This window comes from Grammomys surdaster, unplaced genomic scaffold (assembly GCF_004785775.1).
Source record: "Grammomys surdaster isolate TR1022 unplaced genomic scaffold, NIH_TR_1.0 150, whole genome shotgun sequence".
Lineage (NCBI taxonomy): Eukaryota > Metazoa > Chordata > Mammalia > Rodentia > Muridae > Grammomys > Grammomys surdaster.
The window spans coordinates 18,550,458-18,565,801 of NW_021604608.1; the positions used below are offsets into that span (position 1 = coordinate 18,550,458).

The window sequence follows — 15,344 nt, forward strand, 5'->3', positions numbered from 1 at the left end:
AATGCTCTTTTCTGACTTTCTTATATGTTCATGGAGACTCTGATGGTGAAGGCATGGGTGACCCAGTTCTGAGGGTGTGAGTGTCGGGGTGCTGGCTCAGTAGCTCACCTGTTGCAGCACTTAGGAGTGTGGGCCCCACGCCTTGAGTGGGCAGCACAGGGGAGCTGGCTCTGGAGGTGTGGGTACGGGTGAACCTTCCCCCACCCCCCACAAGGCATGATTGCTGACCCCGCCTCCTGCCAATTCAGCATTGGGTGGCCACTCTGGTGCAGTGCTGGAGAGCTCACCCTGGTGGTGTGGATAAGGGAGAGCCAGAGGGCTGACCAGTTCAGCTACCATCCAGGCCCAGATCCAGGGCTTTGAGTTTGCCTACCCCGAAATGTACATAATTTGTAAACTGCTGGGCCATATGAAAGAGCCAGTCCTGCTGCTCCAGAGCTGCGGCATCTCTCTCCATACCTGTTAATGGTGTCACAGAAACCGGAGCCTTCACACCAGACTGGTGACTCATTGCAATGTACATTTGCAAGTGAAGATGTGTGGACAGACGGACACACTGTGACACACTACAGCTTCCACGATGGGATGTTTTCTATGCTTTAGGTTGGTTTGTTTTTAGGTTTAGGTTATTACGGTTTCTTTTTAGGAGGAAGTTGCAAGAGCAGAAGGCAGATCCGAGGGAATGGGGGGGATGAGTGGGATTAGGACACCTGATGTGAAACTCACAAATTATCAATAAAAAGATGAAAAAGTCGTGAACACTTCCACGATATTTGTGTGTAGCCTCCCATCTCCCTTGCCCGCTATGGTTTCTATTGCTAATAGTCAACTGTGATCTCAAAACGAAACAAATCTCCAGAAATAAGCACTTTATTGAATTTTAAATCATGGATGGTTTTGAATAGTGGAAAGGAATGGTGTTCAGTCTTACCCTATCTCACTAGGGACATACGTCTCCCTTTTGCATCCAGTGTTTCCCCACCATATGCATTGCATATGTATCTACTCATTTAGTATCTACTCGTGTTTTCAAATAGACTGTCTTATATCATATTTGTTCAAGAACAAGTCTTTTATCTTCAGAGACCAGAAGAGGGCATCAAATCTCCAGGAATTGGAGTTACATCTGGTTGTGAGCTGGTATGTGGGTACTAGGAATTAAACCCAGGTCCTCTGAAAAGAGCTAACCACTGAATAATTTCTCTAGCCCTCAAGTGACCTTTTTTGAGAAACAGAGAGACTACATTGTTTTGACTGTATGATTTATCTATCCATTCGTTCATTCACTCATTTATTTTCTGTTTCTGAATCGGGATCTCATGTATTCCAGGCTAGCCTTGAAGTTACTGTGACCTTTCTGCCTTCATCTTCCTGTGCTAGAATTGCAGGCTTGTGACATCATGGTGGCCTTCTTCGGTACTGGATGGAACCAAGAGTCTGGTGCATGCTAAGCAAAGTCTCTACCAACTACACACATTCCATGCCCCGCCCATGCTTGTTTTTATTAAGTAAACTTATATATACTGAGAAAAAAACATATGTAGAGTTGAGTATATGCATACAATCTAGGAAGTTCATGGCACATGTTACAATTTTCTTAGACTGCAAATCCAGTCCTGTAGGTTTGCTATGTGGGTGGGCTTCACAGAAAGGTTACTGGAAGGGATGGGACTTGGGAGGTGAACATCTGAGCAGGAAATAAAGACCAAAGTCAAAGTCTCCTGAGAGAGCAGGTCAGTTCAAGGACCAAGCAATCAGGCAGAAGAACTGCAGTCCTAACGTGGATTTTCCCCTCTGGAAACAGAACCATGAAAACATTTTCAAAGTGTTCTGCAGAAAATACCAAGTTCATCACTGACCATCCAGCCACAGCCCCCATGGACCAGCCCTGTGAGCAGGGAGCAGAACCTTGACTCTGAAATCCCCCTCTTCAGCCAGCTGCCCTTGCACCATGCTCACAAGTCTTCACCTCTCCCTGCCCTCGCCTGTAAAGTGCAGATAACAAGGCTAACCTCACAGGACTGGTATGAGGAATGGCTAATAAAATGTGATAGTGACACACCCAATTTAAATGCAAACGGCTGTAAAACAACCAAAGGCGTATTTAAACATTTCCACTGCTGGTCGGGGGGTGGGGGGAGTGGGGAGCAACAATAGGGCTTTGAGAACAGAGCATTTCTTCTCCTCTATGGTGTCTGTACCAGTTAATCAATGAATGTTTATTATTCTGTGCAGCAACACTGTGGTAGGCTCTGGGAAGAACAGGGAGAAATCTTGGGGCTTCTAAAATTTGCCAGCAGCCATTCCAAAATGTATAAACACCATTGGGAAAGACTTTAAATCATGATCTTGTTCCCTCTCTTTATATAATATGTGCAGGACTCAGTCTGCACTGGACACTGTGGGGGCGTCAGGAACTCCCGAGACTCATCACCACCCTGGAAGGGCTGGAGAACTGACTCTCTCCAGCTTTCTCTCCTGTGTGCTTCTTTTCTTTCCTTCTTACCCTCTTACTTTCTAAGTTCATCTATATTGTCTAAATGGAGAGGTTCGTGGGCTTTCCTCCTTTTTAAATAGTATTCTATCACATGCACATGCACACACACACGTACAAGCACACACACACAAAGATACAAACACAGACACACACAAACACACATGCACATATACATGCACACATACAAACACACACATGCACACACACATACACAAAGACATAAAAACACACACATGCGCACACACACAAATACACATACACACAGATACAAGCACACACAATTACACATACACATGCACACATATTTGCGCACACACAAACACACACACAGTTTCTTTAACCGTGCTTCATGAAATAGACATTTAAGTTGTTTATATATCTTGGCAACTATTTAAAAAAATGCCTCAGTTGACAAAGGAGTATAGATGTGGCTTTAAAATGCCGATGTCCTGTCCTTTAGATGCATGTCCAGAAGTGAGGTTGCTGGACTTTATCATAGGTCTGTTTGTAATCTTTTTAAGGAATCTTTATGTTGTTTTCCACGCTGGTTACAGCAACCTACATTCCCACCAATGTTATTCAAGTGTCCCTTGTACATACTTGCCAACATTAGTTACCTTAAAAAACTAGCCATCCTAAGAGGAGTGAAGTGGCATTCGCTGTCTGTGCTCTTTAGTACTTAGGCTCTTGGATATGATACTTTTTTTTTCCCATCCATTTTGCTACATGTCAAACATGCATATCTTTTTGTGGCTGAGTAGGATTTCTTTGTGTGAGTATAGTGCAATTTATTTATCCATTCATTAAGTGTGGACATTCAGTTTGTTTCCAGGTTCTGGCTCTTATATAATTATATGGTATAATAGTGTAATTAGTATAATGTTGCATATAATGATAAAGTTAATAAAAATGTTCTTATGCTAGGCCTTCTGGGGAAATTTGTCCTCCATCTCTTGGGTAAATATTTAAGAGAGGAATGGTGGGTCAGATTGAGACATGTTTTTACTTTTATATGGAACAGACAGAATCGTTACACATGCCTGTGGATCAATGGCTGTGACCCACTCCAATAATGTACAGCTCCGCCTATACTAGTCCAATCTCCCATAAAGCCCTGGTTCTCCCCTGGAATCTCATGAATCAGGTGTTCACTGCTGTACTTCTCCCCACTTTCCTGGCTTACCAGCTCCCGCTAGAACAGCTCAGTGTACTCTGTCTACTGCATTCAAGGGCTTTTCTGGCCCAAAGTTTCAAATTCCTTCACCTTCTTGCTACAAACCGATTCGAATGGCTTAAGAGCCACATGATCAGGTTTATCATAGCAGTGGTCCCACTTTGGGGTACCCCACTTCCTACATTAGTTACCTATCTTTTCAAGATGAGGAAATGCCCTGAAAAAGTCAAAGAAGGAAGGCTCTTACTCAAGGGCGTGGTGCACTACAGTGGCAAACCATGGCACCCGGAGCCTGAAGATGTTGGTCATTTTTCTCTTGCATCTGCAGACAAGAGCAAAGGGGACATACAAGCTCAAAGCGCTTTTTCCTTTTTCTGCAGACTAGAAGCCAATCTGTGGAATGGGGCTGCCCATATTTAGGGTGGGTCTTCCTCTCTCAGTCTAAATTAAGTGATCCATCATGGGCACAGCCAGTGGCTTTTTCCAAGGTGATCAAGTTAAGACAAAATTAATCACCACAGTTCCTTTAGTGTCCCATGTGAGAAATACTTGTCTATTTCAAGATCTTCTCTGTGTCTTGCCTGCAGTTTCTTTGGCATGCAGTACAGTAGAGGGTCTTCTGAGTCATGCTTTGGAGGACTGTTTCTCATTCAGTTATATTGGTATCTTTGCCAGAACCAATCGAATGTATGTATGAAGTCAATGGCTAGACTTCACTGTCTACTATTGATCTGTTTGTCAATTATTACATCAATATAATGGCACAATTATTATAAAACAATGTAAGTCTTTATACTTATTATCTATTGCTGTATTACAAGTTACCTAAAGGCTGGCAGTGCAAACCAACATGGACTTATCAGCTCTCAGCAGTTTGGGGGTTGGGGATCTCAGAACAGTTAAGCTAGGTGGTATATCTAAGAGTCTCAGAGGAAATATCAACCTTCTGAAAGCTGGACCAGTCCTGGAAGGTTTGCTTCCAAGCTCAGCAGTGTGACTGCAGGGAGGAGCATTTGTTCTTGGCTGGCTAGCACTTGAGTCTCATAGCCTTTATCAGATCCTCAGAGAGCTATTCATGACAGAGAATTTGGCTTTCCTTTGAACCAAATGAAGGAGGGGAAGGGGAGGGGGAGGGGGAAGGGGAGGGGAGGGGGGAGGGAGAGGGAGACTCATAAAGTCGTATAGCTTAATCTTTGAAGGAACATACTGCCACCTCTGCCATATCATACTTCATTGGAAATGCAGAAGGAACCCATACAGGGTGGGAAGGAACTACACAAGTTTACAAATAGCAAGAAGTGGAAACACTTGCTCCAGGTCTTTGGGGCTAAGTGCAAGTGGAGAAGTTGGGCCATACTGGGACCCTTCTGTCAACTGTTTACCAAGGATTGTAAGTCCTGTGATGGGAGTCAACTGATTTAAGTTTTCTTCTTCAACATCATTTAGGCTATCTAAGTCCTATCTTGTTCTTTCATATCCATTTTAAAATCATCACATCGATTTGCTTTCTTCAAAGTCCCGCTGGACTTCACGCTGGGATGGTAAATCGGATTGAGAAATGCCTAGATGAATAAAGTCTCTGGGAAGATGTCTGGAGATGGTTAGATCATGGGGACCCTGGACTAATGAATGCTTTAATCTACTGACAGATTCAATAATTGATTAAATTCTTTGGAGGTGGTAGGGCTGTGGGTGGATGGTAGGGCTGAGACATTTAGGTAAAATCCACCTTTCCACCCAGGAACCACCTTAAGGTGTCTTTGCAGGTTTCTGACTCTATCCCTCTGTGCTATGAACTTCCTATTACGTTTTACTCTATTGGTTGGACCATAGTGTCTCCTTCAACTTTTAACCTCCAGGATTCTTCAAACCCTCTACTGTCTTGTCTATGTGATCTCTCTGCATTCCTTAATCTATCTTCCTCTTCCTCTCTCATGTGTCCTTTCCAGCTTCCTGACTGCTACATACACACATCAAACACACACATCTAAAGTTTGCAGGATGGGGTCATCTCTACCCTGTGTTGTTGTTATCTAGGAGTGCATCCCTCTATAGAGGAAAATCACATTTAAATATTGAAGGTGATGAAGGCTTATGTTAGCGGCTCACTTTCAAACCACTTAGGAAGAGTGTTCTTTATGTCAATCCTATAAAATGCAATTATTTTGTTTTACTAAGCTATATAGAATAAAAAAAAAATAAAAACAATGGAAGGTTCATAGCATAGAGGGATGGAGTCAGAAACCTGCAAAGGCGCTTAGGGACCTACCTTAAGGTGGCTTCCGGTTGAAAGCTGGGCTTTGCCTAAATGTCTTAGAATAGACTTTTCAAAAATTATATGCATTTTGTACTTTGTATTTCTCTTCTTTCTGTGTGTGTCAGGTGGAGAGGTGGGCAGAAGTCAGATAAGAATCTGTGGAAGTCCACTCTCACCTTTCACCACATGGGTCCCTGGATCAATCTTAGGTCATCAGGTTGGATGGGAAGTGATTTTACCCTGAGACATCAAATCCCCGGCTCACATACTTTATATGTGTTTTACCTTTACAGTCATTCAGTAAGATCAATGTTCATGCTGTGTGTTACTAGATATCCAGAACATTCGGGGCAAATCATAGAATTGATAAACAGTGTTCTGGAGTGGCTACAGGTACTCTAGTCAACATGATTACATCCTCAGGTCACTGAGAAGATAAAGTGTGTGCCTGCTTTTAGAAATATTAAAGGCACCCCAGGTTTTCTCTTAACCACAATAGACCTAATTCTGGCCCAGTACCTGTCACCCTGGATAGTTATCTAAAACTACAGAGTAGCTAAGAGTCAGAAAGCTCCTTAAAAACTGCAAGTCATTTCAAATCAGAGAGAGCCAGGGCCTGCACCTTCATGCAACAACAGTGCAAAATGCACCTTTTTGCAGACCAGGTCCTCACTTGGTGTTAATAGCCTGCTGAGAAATGATGAATCAATGTACAGGAAAGACATCATTTGTAAATCCCAAACCAAGTAACCCACTGTCCCGTCTGTAGCAAGTATACTTTCTAAGACATATCTCAGCTTTCTTCTAATCACTGTTCTAGGCCCTTGATAATCCCTTTGTTGAATCCTCATTTTGATCTTTAGTGTAGTGAAATATACCACAAAATGGAGCACTTCATCACCCTTAATGTGCTGTTTCATTGCATAAGTTAGCACATATTGTACAACCTGAACCATCCATTTCTAGAATTCTGCCATCTTCTCCAGGGGAAACTATGCAGCAAACACTAACCCCCTGCTTCCTGAGCTCCCCAACCTCTAACGATGACTTTCTGACTCTGTGCATTTGACCACCTTGTAGAAGCAGAATCAGAACTGTGTCCTTTTGTGGTCACGATGATGCATAGCACGTGTTAGAATTCTCTTTCTCTCTCTATTCCTCTCTCCCTCCTTTCTCCTACCCCCCTCTCCTTTTTCTCTCTGTCCCCTGCAGACAGGAGCCATGGTTTGAATATGTAGTCCAGATAACTGGAACTTGCTTTGTAGCTCAAGATGACCCTGAATTCAAGTTTATCTTACCACAGCCTCCTAAGCACTGTCATTGTAGGGCTGGGTCATGATGGCCAGCAAGTTTTCTATTTCTTCAAGTGTGAATAATATTCTGTTTTCCCTTTATTTATCCCATGATAGGCACATGAGTTGCCTCTGCCTTTGAGCTATTGTAAAGAAGGCTGCTCTAAACATAGGTATGCAAATATGTGACAGAGTCCCTGCTTGAGGACAGATAAGTGATGGATAGATAGATAGATAGATAGATAGATAGATACATACATACATACATACATACATACATACATACATACATAGATATAGAGATAGATACGCTAAATGATAGATATAGTAGATGGTACAATTGGTAGATAGTAGATAGAAATAGACAAAATAGACAAATGAGAGAGAGAGAGAGAGAGAGAGAGAGAGAGAGAGAGAGAGAGAGGTGCATACAGAGGTAGACACATGATATATATATAGAGAGAGATATACATGTTATTTCTATATACACATAGAAACAGATACATGATAGGTGATAAAGATAGATATTGATATAGATACATGTTAGATAAATAAATGATATGGTATGATATGTGATATGATGTGATGTATGATATGATACAGCAGAAGTGGAAGTGCTAGGTCCAGTGGCAATTCTACACTTCATTTTTGAGGACCATTTTACATTCTCCTCAGCAAAGCACAAGAGTTCCAAAATTCTCTGCATTCTCACCAACACTTTTTTTTTTTTTGAACAAAAGAACAACAATAAAAAAAATTTTTTCAGTGCACTTTTAAATGGCACTGTTACAAGTTGAACTATTTTACCACCCAAAAGATATGTTGAGGTCCTAACTCCTTGGTACCTCAATATAGAACCTCAATTGAAAATAGGGTTGTTGCAGATATAATTAGGTTTCAGTCACACTGGAGTGGAGAGTGCTCCTCATCCCACATGACTGGCACCCTTACAAGAAACGGCATCTGAAAACAGAGTCGCACAGGAAGAGTGTCATTTGACAGTAAAAGCAGAAAGAGGAGCTGGATGGCCACAGGCCAGGAAACACCGAGTGTCACCAGCAGCTGGGAAATGGCAAAGAGGAACCTCATAGGGGTCGGAGAGAGCATGGCCCTGCCAATGCCTTGAGTTTTGCATCTCAGCCTCCAGAACGCTGAGGCAATGCAATTCTGTTGGTGTGTGTGTGTGTGTGTGTGTGTGTAGTTCTACAGGCCCTTGTGCACATCCAGAGGCCACAGAAGAAGGTTGAGTGTCGGCTCTATCACTGCATCTTACTCCCTTGAGACAAGGTCTCTCACTGAACTGGAAACTCTTCATTTCTGAGAGACTTGCTGGCCGGTGAGCTCACAGGATCAGCCTGTCTCTGCTCTGACATGTGTAGCCATTGCCTGGTTCTTAAGTGGGGGCTGGGGATTCAAACTCAGGTTCTTATACATAAACGGCAAGTGCTCTTATCCACAGAGCCGTCTTCCCAACCTTTGTGGCATTAAATTGCCAAGTATGGATGGTTTTGTTACAGCAAAAGGTAGGGAATGAACTCTACCTGACCTTTGAAGCTTATTCACTATAGGCCCTCTCGTGGTTTTCAGAAAGCCTGCTTCTTATACTCCATCCCTCTCCTCCAGCCTGCTTCCTCAGCTTGTGCTTAACACCTCCATCCAACAAAGATGGAGTGACACCCTGCCCTGTGCTGGCCACTGTCCTAGAGCTGGTGACGTTCGAATCATTGTTCTCTCTTGAATGTGTGTGTTTTTCTTCATTGAGGCATCTACCTTGTCAGAACATTTAAAGAAAGTGGTGGCATATTTCTGCTGACTTCTACCCTCATTTCCAAACTCCAAAAAGAGACCTTCCCTCTGTTTTTAGCCTTGCTTCAGAACTTTCTCACAGACAAATGGCACTTTTAACTTCCCAACCTCATTTCATTAAATGGAAACTGCAGTGTGTTCCAGTTATGGAAATGGGCTCTATTAAAACCCACGTCTCTGCCTCAAACACGGTGTGCGACAATTCCCCGTACGCCTCGATCAGTATTCATGTGAACTGAGGTGTGACTGATTCACAAAATCGATGTTATTAATGATCATTTCCCTCTTCAGCACTCTGGCTGGCTGTCAACCTGGGGCCAGGTGGGCCCCTCACTTGCAGTTTCAAACGGCAACCCTCAAACCTTCCAAGCCAGTTTTCTAAGTGTTAGAAGCAGCAGCAAAAACACTCAAGTCTGGTAGGAAGAGCAGGACCAGCTGTGGGGGGACCGCCTGGGTGACCAGCCAAGACTTGGATGGTCTGTAAGTACCCGACTCCGGACATGAACCACGTGGTGAAGCTGTCTGCACTGATTCTCAGTGCCAACCTCTCAATGCATTTTCAACGAGCTGATTCTTTTGCCCACTACAATCTGAAAGACCCTGGTGTGTAGGGTTTTCTATTATACTAACCCCTGCCACGTGCACAGATGTGAAGGTTTTCTGTTGTATCCATCAAAGCAAACTGTCCATATTGACCTTAATTCTACTGTTGTCTGAAGCTGAAGATTAATTTATAGTTGTCATGATACAGATCCAGTAAGGAAAACAGAAGGCATTTATACTCAGCAGAAGGACCCGGTTGAAACCCTACGTACACCTGAGTAAACAGAAATTCCTAGATTCTGATAGATTTGCCTAGGGTCACACATCTGGGGCAAAAATCAGGGCCTTGACCCCTGTGCCAAGCTCTTTCACCCCAAGATTTTCTACAGTGTAACTTGTTGAACACAGAGTGCAGGTGAGGCTGGGGAAGTTGTCCAGAGAGATGTCTCTCTGAGAGTGGCTTCCCAGCTTTCTCAGGGACACATTCTTCCCTGTTGTCTCAGATGGGACATCTTCCTTATTTCCAGGACTCAGGAGCAAGTTCTAAGAGGTGCACAAGGAAAACTCAGCTTCCTCTCAGGCCAGAGTTTCTGCCCAGCTGTCTTTGGGGCTAGTTCGACCTTGTAAAGGGTGCTGGATCCTTTGAAGCCAAACTAACGATTAAAACTGACTTCCTGAACTGAGAAATAATTGTTTTCATATGTGAAGAGGGGGGCGGGAGGGGGGGATGTAGGTAGTGACGACGATGAACGAATGTCGGCCGAAAACAAGATGTGCTCTCTGCCAAAGAATTCTTTCAGGAGCCACTCATATTTTCCATGCGTTTCTGCAGCAAAAGAGCTGGAGGCGAGTTCACTGAAACAGAAGAAACAACACTTAAAAAGTTTGCTAGAATACAACCTGGATCCCAATTTTGTTCATATGCAACACGTCCAAGGGATACTATGCTTCTGTGTTCGGTCTCCTGGAATCGGCAGCATGGTCTTGCAAGTTGTGTGTGTGTGTGTGTGTGTGTGTGTGTGTGTGTGTGTGTGTGTGTGAAGGTGTCAGGGTCACACAGAGAAAACTGTCTGGCAGGGGGAGAGGTCAAGGTCACAATGAATATTTAATATTTGTGCATGTCTATGCAAATTATACAATCACTAATGCTTACCTGATGTAGAATCAAAGCTAGTGGCTGGCTTAAATCATTGGCAAATCAGGATTTGCCTCCTCTATCCTGACAGGACACTAGCTTTGGCCTGGAAAGTTACTCACTGCTTGTAAAAGTTGTCACTGACACACGGCCCTTGTGGTCCGTCCCATTTAACACTCTGTGTACTGTTGTCTAGAGGTAATCACGTCAATTTTATTTTTTGAGTCTCTCACTTCTACTCTAATGACTTCATAAGGTTCTTCTACTCTCAATTTCTACAACTCTTACGTTGCTGCTTACCTTCAAAAACGAAACACCAAGCAAGTCATACACAGTTGTGTCTTCAAGGAACGTCAGCTAAGTTTCAATTCCAAGTTTGGTCTTAGAACCGTACAGCCAGTGAGGCTACAGGATGCAGAGGAGTTGCAAACCAGGGTGACTAGTGAGGACGTACGTGGGTCTAAAAAGTCTCTGTCCAATAGAAACCTCTGTGATAATGGCATGTGCTGAAGACACTAGTGATATGTAGCTGTGGGATGATTGACCGACGGCTGCTATGAAGGGAGAGATTGAATTTTCAATGGAATTTTAACCGCAAAAGCTCACGTTAATGTCTGCCGAATAGTGAGGGATATTCAGACTCCAGCTGATTGTTTCTAACCACCATCATGAGCTCACAGGCCTCGCTCGGGTCTTCTGATTTTCTAGAGAAATTTGATTTTTTTTTTTTTTAAATGAGAACTTCATCATTTTCAAATACCAAACAAGTCTAAACGAGAGCATTGGTGGTTTCATCTGGGCCAATTGTCATCCAGTGTTTCAGCTTAAGTCTCATCCACTCTCTCCCTTCTGTAGCCCGTTCCCTCTCTCCTGCCAGCATCAGCCATCTGCAACTTAGACCCTTTTCTCCCAGCCCACAAAGCTGGAACATCCACTACTCCATATGTTCTAGACTCTGACCTCTGTCTTCAGAATTCTGCCTCGACCTCACCTCAAGAATCTACCCTCACCAGTGAGAAGACTCCATTTACCTGCTGTCTTCTCTAGTATCCCTCAAGAAGACCTCTGAACTGGCTGGTTTTGTGTGTCAACTTGACACAAGCTCGAGTTATCAAGGAGGAAGGAGCCTCCCTTGAGGAAATGCCTCCAGGAGATCCAGCTGTAAGGCATTTTCTCAATTAGTGACCAACGATAGGAGGGCCCATTGTGGGTGGGGCCATGCCTGGGCTGGTAGTCTTAGGTTCTATAAGAAAGCAAGCTGAGCAAGCCAGGAGAAGCAAGCCAGTAAGTAATATCCCTCCATGGCCTCTGCATCAGCTCCTGCTTCCTGACCTGCTTAAATTCTAGTCCTGACTTCCTTTAGGTGATGAACAGCAATGTGGAAGTGTAAGCTGGATAGATCCTTTCCTCTCCAACTTGCTTCTTGGTCATGGTGTTTGTGCAGGAATAGAAACCCTGACTAAGATAACCTCTCTGCTACTCTCCAGGTCATATATAGAAAGTCCCTCCCCTTTTATAGAGTCTTCAGAATGGTCATTTGCCTTCCAGTTTAAGCTCTCAGAAGGTAGAGAGAATGCCTGTGGCTGGGTTTATTTGTAGAGTAGCATTGTACAGTCTCTCTAGAATGGCGATTCTTAACCTGTGGGTTGCAATCCCTTTGGGTGTCAAATGACCCTTTTATAGGGGTCACCTAAGACCATCAGAAAACATAGGTGTTTACATTTCAATTCATAACAGTAGCAAAATTACAGTGATGAAGTAGCAATGAAAATACTTTTATGATTGAGGAGTACCACAGCACGTGTTTTATTGATTTCTTTTTATTTTATTTATTTATTAAAGGGTCTCGGCCTTAGGAAAGTTGGGTGCCACTGCTTTAAAACACAAGACATGGTAAGAAATAAATTTTATGTCTCAGCTCAGTTCATACGGTATTTAAACATACACCTTTAAAGAAAAGTCTCACAAAACCATACGGCTTTAACTCTGTGTCTTGCTTGGTGGTGTTTGTTTTCTATTTTTATTTCTCTATTTCTTTCTATGTTGATGTCAAGGTCCACTAATGGAACCCAGTCTGCACTCTGGAACCTTACTACCACGAGTCCAGCCCATGCCACCATCTGATCAGTGCTAACCAACTACCCAGAACACCCTTGGCCATTTCTTCTAAGGATTCTCAACCTCCAGCTGCCTCTCCACCCTGCAGACTTCCTTCAGCGTAAATCAGAGACCAGGACAAAGGTGATTCTCTAATTTTTCTGGAATCTTTCTAGTCCCCACTTAAAGAACTTCATTCGAGTCAGAGAGCACTTCATAGGAAATGATTTACATTGGAAAAAAAGATGAATGTCTATTTTCCTTGTCTAGTATAGTTAACTTCCTGTGATTCAAAATCCTTTTCATGGGTAAAGGTCACTTTCTAACTCCTGTGCAGCATCTGAGTATGTTTGGTTGAAAAGGGTGTGACTCTCAAAGCATTAATGGGGTTTGCAGACAGATGGAAAAGAAAACAAAAAGCCACCAAAGCTTAGGACATGTTTAAAGGGGAATGACTAGAATCCTACAGTGAAAAGTGACACAAAAACCACAGGCATCCCCCAAACAATGAAGCCAGCCCACCTGATCCTGCTCGAGAAAAGGAAAAGACTCTCATGGGACATCTGAGCAGGGCATAGCACGTGGCCTTGTGGATTCCTGTGAGTTTAAAAACAAACAAACAAAAATCTCAAATCTGTTGTGAACAAAGACAAAATAAATATGATGTTTGTCCTAGAGACATTGACTGCCCCTTACAGAAATAAAAGATTGGTGGCCTTTCCCTCCCTAGTGTAGTGGATAGCAACTAGGGTATAGGATCTGACCAACACAATTTACCCAGTCTCCCAACTCTGTTCCTGTCATATGTTTGACTCTGTGTGAGTCCTGAGTCACTTAACTATGGGTGTTGGCTCATCTGTAAAATGCAGAGATTGGCACCATTCTCCTAAGGTAACTCTGCCGTGGAATTAATGCGAGGAGACTTCAGAGCAGCCATGTCTCATACATATGTTAAGATCCACGTGAGCACTTATTAAATGAACCATCTAAGTCACGATGAAAACAGCAGTCTTCTGCCCTCCAGTTCAGGGCAGGGGAAATAGAAATCAAACTTTAAAAAGACTGGGTTTCGCTGGGCAGTGGTGGCGCACGCCTTTAATCCCAGCACTTGGGAGGCAGAGGCAGGTGGATTTCTGAGTTCGAGGCCAGCCTGGTCTACAGAGTGAGTTCCAGGACAGCCAGGGCTACACAGAGAAACCCTGTCTAGAAAAACAAAAACAACAACAACGAAAGACTGGGTTTCTCTCTTTGCCATCTTTCCCTTCCTGGGCAATCACCCTTGCCTTTCAGGTTGAATGGCACAACGTTAATAGATATGGGGTCTACTTTGGACAAGGATTCCACTACTCAGGACTTGATGGGGAGTTTTTCCAATTCCTTACTGCAAAATGCAGATCTTTTTTCCTTTCCGAGAGGAACCCTCAAGAGAAACAGGGCTGTTTGCTACAGAAGAAACACAAAGGGATAGCTGGAAGAAATGCTAAAGCAAAGAACCCTACGTGTGGTCAGGTTCCAGGGTTCCATTACTTGGGATGTAACGGCCAAGAGAATCAGAAACTGTTAGTAGAAAAGCTGAGTGAAAACAAACCATCCGGATTGGGCTATCAAGGAAGCAAAGAAGGTTAAGCAAACGTCTAAGAACCCCAATGGCAGCTGCTCAGGCTCCATGAGCAAGCCATTAAGCAGAATAAGATTGTGAAGCCTGTGAAGGCTCCTGACCCCCAAATTGGTGGCGGGGGTGGGGGGAATGCTAAGCTAGCAGATCAGATTCTTAAAGATCCATGCAAAAAATCTAAAATAATAACAAACAAAAGATTGTTTGCTCATCTGGACATAGATTTGATGTCCAGGGAGATAACGCATGGATGCCATCTCTGTGAAAAATAACCAGCCACTTAAAAGGAAGCCAAGGATGGGATCTCACTTTCTGGGCTGGGGTATAGAAGGGAAATGTGTGAGATACACAAACCAGAGCTGCTGGTGATACCCCAAGGCCAGACACGGCTGCAGGACCACCCAGTATCAGCTCAGAAGACGGGAGTCCAGGATAAGCTAAACCCAGCCCCCTGGGAAAATCAGCATACCAGACAAAGTTTGAGGAAGAACAGTTAAAAACCATATGGTCAAAAATGTCTTTCTTAAAAACTAGCTGGACAAAGTCTGCACAAATGAATGATTATATGTGTGCAAAAGTCAATTTAAAAGGTTAAAAATAAAAACAAAGGCCTGTAAGTATGGTCTCAGTTAATCAACCAAGAACTAAGTGATGCATCTCATAGTCTCTCTCCCTCTCTCTCTTTTCCTCCTCCCCTCCCTCCCTCTCTCTCTCCACTCCTCTCTCTTTCTGTCTTGGTTTCTCTCTGTGTGTCTCTCTGTCTCTCTCTCTCTGTCTCTCTCTTTCTGTCTCTCTCTCTGTCTCTCTCTCTCTCTGTCTCTCTCTCTCTGTCTCTCTCTTTCTGTCTCTCTCTCTGTCTCTCTCTCTGTCTCTCTCTCTGCCTCTCTCTCTCTCTCTCTCTCTCTCTCTCTCTCTCTCTCTCTCTCTC

At 43.5% G+C, this 15,344-nt stretch overlaps 1 long non-coding RNA gene across 1 annotated transcript in view; it reads right to left on the reverse strand.

The window, feature by feature from the left end:
- Nucleotides 1-10,289: 10,289 nt before the first annotated feature.
- The window catches only part of LOC114619358, a 7,000-nt gene continuing 1,945 nt past the window's right edge, over nt 10,290-15,344 (reverse strand). Inside the window, exons 2-3 of the long non-coding RNA XR_003711131.1 lie at nt 13,324-13,398; nt 10,290-10,424 (exon numbers count right to left, since the gene is read on the reverse strand). This is a non-coding gene — a long non-coding RNA (uncharacterized LOC114619358). The remainder of the gene's footprint in view (nt 10,425-13,323; nt 13,399-15,344) is intronic.